The following is a 14,953-nucleotide window of genomic DNA, read 5'->3' on the forward strand; positions in this document are numbered from 1 at the left end:
GCTGTATACCTGAGCAGCGAGTATCTCTAAGTGAAGAGAAAGGAGTTTCTGAACAAGCTTTGGAATCAAGCCAGTTAATTTCATGCTGTCGTGATCCATTTCTGTGAAGTATAAAATCTTGATTAGTATTGATGCCTTAGCTTTCCTTTTCTTTGTTATATATTTTCAGGATTTCCTCTGAAGTACATTACTTTTTCACACAGTGAAATAATCTTTCAAATTTATATTTTTCATACACTTACCCTGATGAATTAACACTGCAGTACCTCACGCCATCTAATGTTCATTCATTATGCCTGTTGAGAGTTGGTGGTGGTGGTGGCAGTGGTGGTGTGTGGTGGTGGTGGTGGTGTTTGTAGTGGTAGTGGTAGTGGTCGTCAAGGACAAGATTCTTTCTCACTGGAGCTAAAACCATGGGCATGTGCAAAAAATTATCCAGAAGGGGCAAATTTCTATAAATGACCTTTTTTTTTTAATACTGATTCTGTGAAATTGAAAATGTGCCATTGTGCAAGAACTAAACCTTAAAAAAGGAACAGAAAATTCATTGTATCTCACAGGAGTAATAGTTGTCTGCTTGTGATACCTAAAAGGTAAGAATATTCCATTCTGACATGCAAAATAAATCTTTTAATATTACTGATACTATTACGGGTTATGTGTTTGTTGAGTTAACAATTTGAATTACATCCTGTATAATAAAATGCACCACATACATTGAGTTAGGAAACAAAGCCAAAAAATGTTCACAAAGGTATTTTTAATCATGTACTAATAAGTTGAGATCGAAAATGAAAAGTAAAAACCTGAAATGAGAAAAGATCAAAATGGCTGAGGGAGTCCAGTTGGATATCACTAAGGACAGCTAGAATTAGAAATATAGATTGCCGGTGGGAAGAAGGGGAGCGGGGCTAGACACATGGACCTGGAAAGATGACATTAATTTTGAACCGATGTTGGCATATGGGGGATAGGAGATGTACTGATAATGGTTTCAACATTGTCTGCCAACAGATAGTGTAGCGGCATAGCTATCAGAGCACCATCTTTGTCTACCCTTTCATAGAGAAATCTCACAGTCATTGTAGTGCAAAAATCTAAATCAAGCAGGCAACCATGTTATTGAGATGCACTCATGTTTCCTACAGCCAATTGAGTGAGTTTGAATAGGGTCTAATTGTGACCTTTCCTGTGGTGGGTCGGTCCTTTTGCAGGATTGCCATGCAGTTTGGATGTGCTGCTTCAGTTGTGCAATGATGCTGGTATCAGTGGTCAAGTGAACGTTTTCACAACTGTAGATGAGGTTCTGGATGTCCGTGCAGCACAGACGCCTGCCAGGGTCATCTTATTGTAACGGCAACATTTGCTGGTCATCCAGCTACAACAGCAGAGATGAGAGAGCTGTGGGCCCATATGTGTAAATACAAACTGTAGCAAACTGGTTATTGGCAGTGGGACTACCGGCAAGCAGACATCAAGCCCATCTTTGACTTGTGCCACAGCATCGACATGCACTGCTCGACTGGTGGCATCAGAGAACTACTTAGAAGATGGAATGGTGCGCCGTGGTCTTCAGCGATGAAAGCGGATTCTACTTGTGTGCAAATGATCACTTGTGCATACAACGTAGACCTGGTGAGTGCTGTCTCGTAGTGTGTTTTCATTCAAGACAAGCTGGCCCCATCCCAGCTTTTATGGTGTGGGGTGCGATAAGCTATAACTCTTGTACACATTTGTTGTTTCTGGAGGGTGTGCTAACCAGCACTCGGTATGTGCAGAATGTTGTTAGACTCATTCTTCTGCCATTCTTGCAACAGGAAGGTGATGTGTTGTTCCAGCAGGATGATGCTCGCCCACACACTGCCCGTGAAACTCGATATGCTCTGCAAGATGTACAGCAGCTTTCCTGGCCAGCACAATCTCCAGACTTCTCTCAAATTGAGCATGTGTCAGATGTTATGGGATGAGAAGTCACTTACGTGACTTGTCAACCGACTACTCTTACAGAACTACATGCACAGATCGAGCAGGCAAGACATAACATATCCCAGGACAGTACTCGCCATCTGTAAGATTGACTGGATGCCAGAGTGAGCACCTGCATTACAACCCATGGAGGCTACCCCATACACTAACTGGGTGTTTCAGCATGGGTTGATACCTGGTGCCTCGGAACCGTTTGTGCTATTGGTCTGTAAATGTAATCCGTTCATGTATTCCAAATGCACTGTTGCAACAATAAATCTTGAGTGAATTGAAAACCTCTAGAAGAGTGTACTAATTTTTTTCCCAATCATGTATATCATTAATGCTCCTCAAAGAAACATGAAATTACCTTTAAAATACACTTTTTCATCATTGGCCCTTTTTTTCCTTGCGAAGCTCCACATCTGATCGTGTTAATGATTTTATTGAGTTGTTTTCATATCCCATCAGCTGGCATGATTAAAGTTTTATTATCTGTATTTTGGAAGATATACTTTTTGAATAGTTTGCTTAATTTGTGTCCCAGTCCCAACCATTGACAAAATAAAAATGGTAAATTTTCAAAAACCACCCTCACATTGACCTGTAGAACTTCACGTGCTATGACTGACTCTAGACTGTCCTAATCTTCCCAGTTTGACACATTATGCAGTAATGTCAAATTGGTGACAGAATTCATAATTATGTTGCTGTATGTTGTGATATATTGCTCCCTGTAGAGGTCAAGAAGATGCCAGCTTTGTAGAACATTTTTCGGAGCTTCAGATTTCAGTCTTTTTCTCGTCCTGCACAGAAAATAGAGCTATTCTTATTCTGACTGTTGCATTTGGATTAACATATGAAGTATAGATAATTACGCTTACAATATAAAAGTTCATTTGCTTTAGGGTCTGCTACAATTGTTGTGTCCTGTAAAACTGATTGTAGTCTCTGCAGGCAATCATTGTCCACCAACGGGCAAGAGATAAACTACTATTGCACATGTGGGAATTGCGGTTGGATGCCAGCCATAGACACAACCACCACCTCCATATTCATGTACCACTGGTGTCCTGGTGATTGACATGACTCCATGTTATGTTTTAAACTGGTGTTTTTCTGCAGCTCTATAAAAGCTGTATCAGCAAGTGACAGAGGAAAGTTTGAGGATTCCTTCATCTGTGGTCCGTAAAAGTTCGTATTCCGTTTGACTGCAGGACATTATAGAAACTGCCTTTGTACCAATCAAACTGCATAATTTCTCATCAACAGTGTAGTAAGCAACCAATGACAAATTATATAGTGATTCTAAAGTCACAGTATTTCCTGTTGTGCGTGGCTATGCTAGATTTGCAGCTTTTTAGAAGCCCAATCCTTCCAAGAAAAGTGCCAGAATTCTAAAATAAATAAAAAGTCTATTCTCCTGATTCCAGGAGGGAGACCTTCCCCCTCCCTTTGTGCTATATGGATGCCTATGCTGGCTGTAACTAATACTTTTAGTCCAGTTAGTTGATAGCCATGCATTGGTCGTGCAAGAATCTCTGCAGACATCACAGTGTAACCTTCTGTTAGTAATTCTTCTCAAGACCATTAACTGTACAGGGTCTGGTAGGGAGATTTTATGTTTTAGAATTTGCCATAACTTAAGTGGTGGGAGAACTAGCACATGTGTAGTAGTTGATATATATTTGTTATTAGTTGCCATTTCAGTAGCCATGGGACCTTGGTCAATTGAACAACGGGTCATTGTGTATGTGACACTTTTGTTGCAACCATTCATCCAGTAACACAGATGCAGTGAAGATTTCACAGTCAGCTCAGTGTTGGTCGACATGGTGCTGTCCCATCTTGCACAACAGTAATAAAGTGGTTCAACATCAGAATGAGAGGAATGGTGAGACCTGGAACAGCATGGGGTGGCATTCAAACAGTTAGAACAGCAGAAAACATAGACAGAGCTCAACGATCTATGTCAATTCACTGCATTTTGCAATTTGACCTCCAGTTTTATCCTTCTAAAATCATGGTGGTTCAACAACTGAAGCCACACTGGACTCGCATTCGGAAGGACGACGGTTCAATCCCGCGTCCGGCCATCCTGATTTAGGTTTTCCGTGATTTCCCTAAATTGCTCCAGGCAAATGCCGAGATGGTTCCTTTGAAAGGGCACGGCCGCCTTCCTTCCCCATCCTTCCCTAATCCTATGAGACCGATAACCACGCTGTTTGGTCTCTTCCCCCAACCAACCAACCAACCAACAACTGAAGCAAAATGTGTATGCATGGCAGCATATGTTTGCCGAAAGGACACTGGAAACCTTGGATTAGCCTGATTTAGCATCATTGGTCCTTACTTTTTCTGAGAAAGTGGACACTCTGACTGTCAACTTGCAATGTTATCTCACAATGTTGCGAGAATTTTTTATGCCAGAACTGAGAAGATATCTGATTGACCTCAATAATTAAAGGAACATTTTCCAGGTCGACTCATTTATTTGCTTGGGGAGGTGGAGTGGCGTTCTTGATCTCCAGATCTTTCTCCATGTGATTATTTCTTATGGGGCTACCTAAAATTTCGGGTTTACTTTAAAAAACATATGCTCTTGAAGCTCTTTCAGGAGTCATTACTGGAGAAATTCTCCTTGCTATCCATGAAAGGTGTATGCACTGTTTTTTCCAGTCACCTGCAACAATGGCTGGCAAGAACAACTGCCACTTGCATGACATTGTTTTTGCAGCTGAATGACAATGCATTCTTGTTTGTGCTTTATGTTTATTAAGTCACAACATATTTATAATCTCTGGAAAATGTAAAAATAGAAATTTATTTTAAAAATAAATGTGTTAGAATGTTTTGAAAAAATTTCTACAGCATACGTACTCCACAAAAGCACTGTATGATGCATGATGGAAAGTACATTGTATCACTACTTGTCATTTCCTTTTCTGTTCCATTCACAAATAGAGCGAGGGAAAAATGACTATATGCTTCTGAACGAGCCCTAATTTGTCTTATCTTGTCTTCGAGACACTTACGTGAAATGTGTCTCAGCAGCAGTAGAATCATTCTGCAGCCAGTTGCTCTGCAGTTCGCTGCAAATGCCGGTTCCTTAAATTTTCTCTGTGGTGTTTTGTGAAAAGAATGTCAGCTTCCTTCCAGGGATTTCCATTTGAGTTCATGAAGCATCTCGCTAATACTAGTACATTGATTGGATGTATTGGTAACAAATCTAGCAGCATGCCTTTGAGTTGCTTCAATGTTTTCCTTTAGCCCAGCATGGTGGGATTCCAAAGACCGGAGCAGTAGGACCCTCCTTAAGACCAAATCACACTACTGTTCTATATACGGCCTCCTGTATAGATGAGCTACACTTTTCCGAAATTCTCCCTGCGAACCGAAGTTGGCCATTTGACTTTCTGCTACTTCCCTTACATGCTCATTCATTTCATACTGCTTTCCAGTGTTACACCCAGATATTTAGTCAATGTGGCTGTGTCAAGCAGCACACCATTAATCCCATATTTGAATATCAGAGGACTGTTTTTCCTAATCATCTCCATTATCTTACATTTTTCTCCCTTTAGGGCAAGTTATCAATCAACGCACCAAATAGAAATTTTGAGCATTCTTATCAAACTCCCTGCGGCACTACTGGCAATACCTTTGTTACTTATGAGCACTCACCATCAAGGACAACATATTACTTAAGAAGTCTTTCAGCCAGTCACATAGCTGAAAACCTATTCCATATACTCAGACCCTAGTTAGCAGTGAGCAGTGGGGCACCACCTCAGGTGTTTTCTGAAATCTAGTAATATAGTGTCCTTCATCCATGGTTTGCAGGATATTGTGAGAAAAGGGAAAGCTGAGTTTCAGATGAGCAGTGGTTTTAAATCCATGTGGATTTGTGGACATCAGCTTTTCTGTCTCAAGGAAATTAATATATTCAAACTCAGAGTAAATTCAAGAATTATGCAGCAAACCAGTGTTAAGAATATTGATGTTTAAGTTAGCAGGTCCAGTCTTTTACCTTTCTTATATACAGGACTCACATGTGCTGTTTTCCAGTCGTAGAGTACTCAGTGCAAAACGAAGTTGAGATTTCATTCCGTCTACACTTTTGAGGCTAAGTTCTACTTTTGATGCAATATGCAAGAAAAGAATTGGCATATCAACTGCCTATGAAGAAAACCGTTTCTACTTACATGTCAGAGAAGAAATAAATTAACTACTATGAATATTAGCCATTTCACATGTTCAACACCATATGTTGCTGGTGCGACATGTGACAATTTCAAACAGTCTTACATCATCCTGAAAATGTATGTTTGTATTCAATCCACATAACCCATGTGGGTCAATCTTTTGCCACAGGTTATACCTCATATTTATTTAAGTAGAGTGCATTTGTGTTGTGAAGCATTTATGTACTATAGGTGTTCACATTTGAAAGTTTGTTCATTCCCTCATTTTACTATCTTTAGTTCTAATTACACTTGAAAGAGGATGATAACTCAAGGTCTTAACTCTGAGCTTATAACTGTTTTGAGATGTGAGCATACACTACATGGTTTGTATTTATTATTGTTACAGAACTATAAAAGTGTTAGCTTTTAACCCCCGTGACATTGGCTATGAGTGGGTGTTATACTTCTATGTGATTTATTACAACTGTATTATTTTCTCTCACGCACACACGCTCACTCAACATGACACAGTTTGACGACCTCTTTGTCGGTACCAACCACCATATTTCTTATATAAATCTTAATACCATTTGGGATGTGCTCTTGTATCATTTCTCATATATATTCTGAATTACTTAAAAACTAAGATTTCCCATGGGACAATCATACCACAGACACCACCTGGAATAGGATTTGTGAAACACCATGTTACATCAAATATCACACTCACTTACCATTATTTTCTTTTGCTGACACAATATTTAGACTCAATTTTCATACATGTCTCTTTATGGCTCGAAGTAGAACTGTCTTTTGTCTTCTCTCATACCCATAGAGTTTTCCCTAAAACATGGCATGCAGGCCAACCTATATTTCTTCTCTGTAGTTTTGTATTTTGTACACACACCTATTTGTGTTTATGTAGATTAGGTTTGTACATGCTTGCTGTGTATATCTTTGTGTATACATTATTTTTGTAATTATATGTGTGTATTCCTATAGCTTAGTGTAGATGCTTGAAAATAATTGACATAAATATTCATAGTTTGTAAATAGTTTTCAATAAATGTAGTTTGTTTAACTTTTAGATTTAATGGAAGTGTCTAGATGTTTTTCGTTTGTAAGTTAGTTTCTTTGTATTCATTTTATTCTGTAGTGTAGCTAGCTCACATTATTGGGTTTGATATTGGATCTCACCTCCGTCTCGTCCTCCAACAACAGCTGAGGGACTTAGCATGGCCGATTTTAGTTTTCTGTCTGTTATAGGGGAATGGCAATGTTGCTAAGTGCAACTTCAGTTATATTTACTGCATGCCCACAGTTACACCAGTTTGTGTCCATATTGGAGGGATGGGGATGTTTCCAGTCATCCATTTCTCAGCACACAATTATCATTCATATTAGTGTTAACCCACGTACCACCTGGGGCACAGTTCGCCAACTATTATAATTGTGATTGCTTTTGTTGTTATGGCCTGCCCTATTCTGATATCCATGGCTGTACCCTTGTTCTTTCTTAAACCCATAATTATTATTATTCAGGAGCTAACTTGCACTTCCTCTATTATTACTGTTGTTGTTGTCGTCTATCTGGGGAGGAAGGTGTCAACCGTTAGAGTTGTGATTACTGTTATTACCATTGCTATGTTTCTCATTACCTCTTGCATTTGCTTGCACCTTCAAGTTGTTAGTTTGTGCTTTTGTGTCTTCATGGATAAGATCAGTGAAACCTAAGACTGACAAAAGTACTGCAAATCTGACTCGGGTACTGTGACAAGTTTTTCATGAATGCTCGATGTTAATTTTCCTTTAAGTGTTTGTAATACGAAGGCTGTTCAGTAAAGAATGATCATAATTTTTTTAATGGTCATAACTGCACTAAAATTTAATCTTTGATCTGTTAGTTTAATGTGCAACAAACACGCCGTAGTAGTTTCAGCATTGGGGCTCCTGGTTTCTGCTTGTGAGAGACAGACAAGGTCAGAGATGTTCAGTATCGCCTACCGTTGCAATGGAGGTAACACTCGAGGCTTTTAAATTCTGCTTTCATCTCAACAAATCTTCAGCTGAGGCCTATACAATGTCACAGGAGGCCTATGAAGAGTCAGTTCTTCCCTACAGCACAGCTCGGAAGTGGTTTAAAATATTTAAAGAGGGGAAACAATCAGTTTCAAAGGAAGGTGGACCCAGTGCTCCAGTTACTGCTCAGAAGAAAACATCAGCACTGTTGCTATCATTGTGAGAGAGGATTGGCGAATTACCTTAAGATCACTTTCTGAAATGCTGAACATTACATTGGGTGCCACCCACACGGTGGTGATAGAAAAATTACACTTGATATTCATGGAGTGGTTTGTCAGCATGTTGTTCCTGCACACACATCAGTAACTGGACAGTACTACATGTATGTCCTATAAACATTGCAAGTCCATATCAGGTGCCAAAGACCGCATTTCCGTAAAGCAGGCTGGATGCTGCACCATGATAATGCACAGCCACATATTGCCAATTTTCGTGCTGAATATCTTGCAAAAATCAGTGTGAAGTGCATAGTCTGGGTTTAGCCCCATGTGACTTTTTTCTGTTCAGTAACATCTTCATGGGAGGCATTATCAATCATCATAAGCAGTGCTAAAGGCTGTGGAGGCCATTTCGAAGGTCGTCTCAAAAAATGATTTCCAGCTTATATTTGAAGACTGGCAGAAATGCTGGGACAAGTGTATCGCATTTGTGGGAGACTGCTTTGAGAAGAACCATCAAAATTATGATTATGAGTAAAGGTACGTTATTATTATTATTATTGTGCTTTTACGGCCTCATTGGACCACTTCAGTCAATTTCTTTCCGGTCTTCCTAAGATTTCTCATTGTTTTTTCCTTCTTGGCTTTCCAGTATTTCTTCATTCTATCCGATCTTTGTTTTCGTTCCTCTTCTGAAAATACCCTTTTAGTTGTTTCTCTTTTATCAATTTTTGGCAAGAATCTAATATTTCTATTTTTTTAATTTATTTACTTGTTTTGATTTGGTTTTCAAGTCCTCTAGCGTTATGTCTAGTTCTTTCATGTCTTCTTTTATTTCCTTTATCCAGGCAGGTTGTTGTTTTTGTTTCCAGAGTTTCTCCAAAATTTTGCGTATTAATCTGTCTTCAGGTGTTCTCAATAGATTGCCAAAAAATGATATTCTCTTCTTTCTCATGGTATCCGTTACTGGTTCTATCTCCTGATATACTACTGCATTTGCGACAATACGCCATTCTCCTGCTTTTTGATACTTTTTATTGATGCATGTCCTTATTATTCTTCTTTCTATTTTTAGAATTTTGTCTGTGTTGTTCTTTTGATTTAGCTTAAACAGGGTTTCACTTCCATAGGTTATTTCTGGTTGGACAACAGTCTTGTAATGTTTTAATTTTGTATTTATTGACAAACATTTTTTGTTGTATGTGTTTCTGGATACTTTTTGGGCTCTTGATAATTTATTAGTTCTCTCTGTCCAAGACATTTTTTCAGTTAAGTTATAGGTTATATTTTCTCCAAAGTATTTAAATTGTTTTACAATTTCTATATCAGTCCCACACATCTGTACACTATTTATTACAAGGGGGTCTGTTGCCATTATTTTTGTTTTTTTTCAAATGAAATTGTTAATCCTACTTTTCCTGCAATATTTTGGAGATTTGTGAGTTGATCCCTAGCCTCTTCAATGTTGTTGGCTAGTAGTGCCAGATCATCTGCAAATCCCAAACAATTTAGGCTAATTTTGTCTTTATTGTACCCAATTTTTATATATTTTTTATTTTCTTTATACCATTCTCTCATTAAATATTCCAGAGTACAGTTGAACAGAAGGGGTGATAATACATCAACTTGTCTTAGTCCTGTTTTAATTGTGAAAGGTTCAGACATTTCACTTCTGAACTTCACCTTTGATTTAGTATTTGTTAAAGTTAAGCTTATCATCTTCACTAGTTTAGGATGTAATCCAAGATTTCGTAGTATTTTCAACATTGAAAGTCTGTGAATACTATCATATGCTTTTTTAAAAGTCCACGAAAGTTATAATCATTTGTTTCTGTCTTCTTTTGTAAATATCCATAACCAATTTTAGTGTTATGATTTGTTCCGGACAGCTGCGCCATGGTCGAAATCCTCCTTGGTAATCCCCTTATTCTTTTTCCAGATCACCTTTGCATCTATTATAAATTATTCTAGAAAATATTTTATATGTACAATCCAAGAGAGAGATTCCTCTATAGTTATCCGGATTAGTTCTATCTCCTTTCTTGTGTAGAGGGTGTATTACTACTGTTGTCCAATGTTCTGGCAATGTTTCATCATTCCACATTTTAATTAAACTTTGGTGAAGTGATTCTTTACTTGATTCTGATGCATTTTTCCACAGCTCTGCAAATGTTTGGTCTTCGCCACTAGCTTTATAATTTTTCAATTCTTTAATGGCTTGATTTACTTCATTAATGTTTGGTGGACCAATGTATTCTGTTGAAGTAAGGTAATATATATATATATAAAGATGAAAGGATGTGGTTTTTAAGGGAGAGGGTAAGGAGTCATTCCAATCCCGGGAGCGGAAAGACTTACCTTAGGTGGAAGAAAAGGATAGGGCAGAGATATAAGTCAAGGCGGAAGTGTGGAGGCAAAGATGATGTTGAATGACAGGTGAGGTATGAGTGGTGGCAACTTGAAGTTAGCGGAGATTGAGGCCTGGTGGATAACGAGAAGAGAGGATATATTGAAGGGCAAGTTCCCATCTCCGGAGTTCGGATAGGTTGGTGTTGGTGGGAAGTATCCAGATAACTCGGATGGTGTAACACTGTGCCAAGATGTGCTGGCTGTGCACCAAGGCATGTTTAGCCACAGGGTGATTCTCATTACCAACAAACACTGTCTGCCTGTGTCCATTCATGCGAATGGACAGTTTGTTGCTGGTCATTCCCACATAGAAAGTGTCACAGTGTAGGCAGGTCAGTTGGTAAATCACGTAGGTGCTTTCACATGTGGCTTTGCCTTTGATCGTGTACACCTTCGGGTTACAGGACTGGAGTAGGTGGTGGTGGGAGGTTGCATACGACAGGTTTTACACCGGGGGGGCGGTTGCAAAGGTAGGAGCCAGAGGGTATGGAAGGTGCTTTGGGGATTTCATAGGGATGAACCAAGAGGTTACGGATGTTAGGTGGACAGTGGAAAGACATTCTTGGTGGAGTGGGGAGGATTTCATGAAGGATGGATCTCATTTCGGGGCAGGATTTTAGGAAGTCGTATCCCTGCTGGAGAGCCACATTCAGAGTCTGATCCAGTCCCGGGAAGTATCCTGTCACAAGTGGGGCACTTTTGGGGTTCTTCTGTGAGAGGTTCTGGGTTTGAGGGGATGAGGAAGTGGCTTTGGTTATCTGCTTCTGTACCAGGTCGGGAGGGTAGTTGCGGGATGCGAAAGCTATTTTCAGGTTGTTGGTGTAATGGTCCAGGGATTCAGGACTGGAGCAGATTCGTTTGCCACGAAGGCCTAGGCTGTAGGGAAGGGACCGTTTGATATGGAATGGGTGGCAGCTGTCATAATGGAGGTACTGTTGCTTGTTGGTGGGTTTGATGTGGACGGATGTGTGAAGCTGGCCATTGGACAGATGGAGGTCAGTGTCAAGGAAAGTGGCATGGGATTTGGTGTAGGACCAGGTGAATCTGATGGAACCAAAGGAGTTGAGGTTGGAGAGGAAATTCTGGAGTTGTTCTTCACTGCTGGAAATATCACTTTGCCACGAAAAAAAATAATCCTGATCCCACTCCTAATGATCCAACTCCCCAAGACACTATCCAAATTGAACCCTGCCTGGAACAGTTCCGTCCTCCATCACAGCGGGACCCACCTCCTCTTCCTCAAAATCACCCTCTCCAAATCTTCCAGGAATTTCTCACTTCCAGCCTTGCCTCTCAATCTTTCTTGAAAAACCTTAATCCTACTCCCAACATCACCACAGCCGAAGCCCAGGCTATCCGTGATCTGAAAGCTGACCGATCCATCATCATTCTTCCGGCTGACAAGAGTTCCACGACCGTGGTACTTGATCATCGGGAGTATGTGGCTGAGGGACTGCGTCAGCTTTCAGACAACTCTACATACAATGTTTGCCAAGGTAATCCCATTCCTGATGTCCAGGCGGAGCTTCAAGGAATCCTCAGAACCTTAGGCCCCCTACAAAACCTTTCACCTGACTCCATCAAACTCCTGACTCCACCGACACCTCGCACTCCTACCTTCTACCTACTTCCTAAAATTCACAAACCCAAACATCCTGGCCGCCCCATTGTAGCTGGTTAGCGAGCCCCCACAGAACGTATCTCTGCCTACGTAGATCAACACCTTCAACCCATTACATGCAGTCTCCCATCCTTCATCGAAGACACCAACCACTTTCTGGAACGCCTGGAATCCGTACCCAGTCTGTTACCCCCGGAAACCATCCTTGTAACCATTGATGCCACTTCCCTATACACAAATATCCCGCACGTCCAGGGCCTTGCTGCAATGGAGCACTTCCTTTCACGCCGATCACCTGCCACCCTACCCAAAACCTCTTTCCTCGTCACCTTAGCCAGCTTCATCCTGACCCACAATTTCTTCACTTTTGAAGGCCAGACATACCAACAATTAAAGGGAACAGCCATGGGTACCAGGATGGCCCCCTTGTATGCCAACCTATTTATGGGTCGCTTAGAGGAAGCCTTCTTGGTTACCCAAGCCTGCCAACCCAAAGTTTGGTACAGATTTATTGATGACATCTTCATGATCTGGACTCACAATGAAGAAGAAATCCAGAATTTCCTCTCCAACCTCAACTCCTTTGGTTCCATCAGATTCACCTGGTCCTACTCCAAATCCCATGCCACTTTCCTTGACGTTGACCTCCATCTGTCCAATGGCCAGCTTCACACATCCGTCCACATCAAACCCACCAACAAGCAACAGTACCTCCATTATGACAGCTGCCACCCATTCCATATCAAACGGTCCCTTCCCTACAGCCTAGGCCTTCGTGGCAAACGAATCTGCTCCAGTCCTGAATCCCTGGACCATTACACCAACAACCTGAAAACAGCTTTCGCATCCCGCAACTACCCTCCTGACCTGGTACAGAAGCAGATTACCAGAGCCACTTCCTCATCCCCTCAAACCCAGAACCTCTCACAGAAGTACCCCAAAAGTGCCCCACTTGTGACAGGATACTTCCCGGGACTGGATCAGACTCTGAATGTGGCTCTCCAGCAGGGATACGACTTCCTAAAATCCTGCCCCGAAATGAGATCCATCCTTCATGAAATCCTCCAGACTCCACCAAGAGTGTCTTTCCGCCGTCCACCTAACCTTCGTAACCTCTTGGTTCATCCCTATGAAATCCCCAAAGCACCTTTCCTACCCTCTGGCTCCTACCCTTGCAACCGCTCCCGGTGTAAAATCTGTCGTATGCAACCTCCCACCACCACCTACTCCAGTCCTGTAACCCGGAAGGTGTACACGATCATAGGCAAAGCCACGTGTGAAAGCACCCACGTGATTTACCAACTGACCTGCCTACACTGTGACGCTTTCTATGTGGGAATGACCAGCAACAAACTGTCCATTCGCATGAATGGACACAGGCAGACAGTGTTCGTTGGTAATGAGGATCACCCTGTGGCTAAACATGCCTTGGTGCACAGCCAGCACATCTTGGCACAGTGTTACACCGTCCGAGTTATCTGGATACTTCCCACCAACACCAACCTATCCAAACTCCGGAGATGAGAACTTGCCCTTCAATATATCCTCTCTTCTCGTTATCCACCAGGCCTCAATCTCCGCTAACTTCAAGTTGCCGCCACTCATACCTCACCTGTCATTCAACATCATCTTTGCCTCCACACTTCCTCCTTGACTTATATCTCTGCCCACACTCTTTGCCTCTACATATGTCTGCTTGTGTCTGTGTATGTATGGATGGATATGTGTGTGTGTGTGTGTGTGTGTGTGTGTGTGTGTGCGCGTGCGCGAGTATATACCTATCCTTTTCTTCCCCCTAAGGTAAGTCTTTCCGCTCCCGGGATTGGAATGACTCCTTACCCTCTCCCTTAAAACCCACATCCTTTCATCTTTCCTTTTCCTTCCCTCTTTCCTGACGAAGCAGCCACTGGTTGCAAAAGCTCAAATTCTGTGTGTGTGTGTGTTTGTGTGTTTTATTCATTGTGCCTATCTACCGGCCCTTTCCCGCTTGGTAAGTCTTGGAATCTTTGTTTTTAATATATTTTTCCCATGTGGAAGTTTCTTTCTATTTTATTTACATCATATATATATATATATATATATATATATATATATATATGAAGCGGGAAAGCGCCGGCAGACAGGCACATGAACAAAACACACAAACACACACACAGAATTACTAGCTTTCGCAACCGATGGTTGCTTCTTCAGGAAGGAGAGGGAAAGACGAAAGGATGTGGGTTTTAAGGGAGAGGGTAAGGAGTCATTCCAATCCCGGGAGCGGAAAGACTTCCCTTAGGGGAAAAAAAGGACAGGTGTACACTCGCACACACACACACACACATATCCATCCGCACATACACAGACACAAGCAGACATATTTAAAGGCAAAGAGTTAAGGGCAGAGATGTCAGTCGAGGCGGAAGTACAGAGGCAAAGAAGTTGTTGAAAGACAGGTGAGGTATGAGCGGCGGCAACTTGAAATTAGCGGAGGTTGAGGCCTGGCGGATATCGAGAAGAGAGGATATACTGAAGGGCGAGTTCCCATC

At 41.3% G+C, this 14,953-nt stretch overlaps 1 protein-coding gene across 2 annotated transcripts in view; it reads left to right on the forward strand.

Annotated features, from left to right (window-relative positions):
- The window catches only part of LOC126365933 (zinc finger protein 271-like), a 135,975-nt gene that overhangs the window by 42,892 nt on the left and 78,130 nt on the right, over positions 1-14,953 (forward strand). The window lies entirely within an intron of this gene.

The sequence above is a fragment of the Schistocerca gregaria genome, chromosome 4 (assembly GCF_023897955.1).
Source record: "Schistocerca gregaria isolate iqSchGreg1 chromosome 4, iqSchGreg1.2, whole genome shotgun sequence".
Taxonomy (NCBI): domain Eukaryota; kingdom Metazoa; phylum Arthropoda; class Insecta; order Orthoptera; family Acrididae; genus Schistocerca; species Schistocerca gregaria.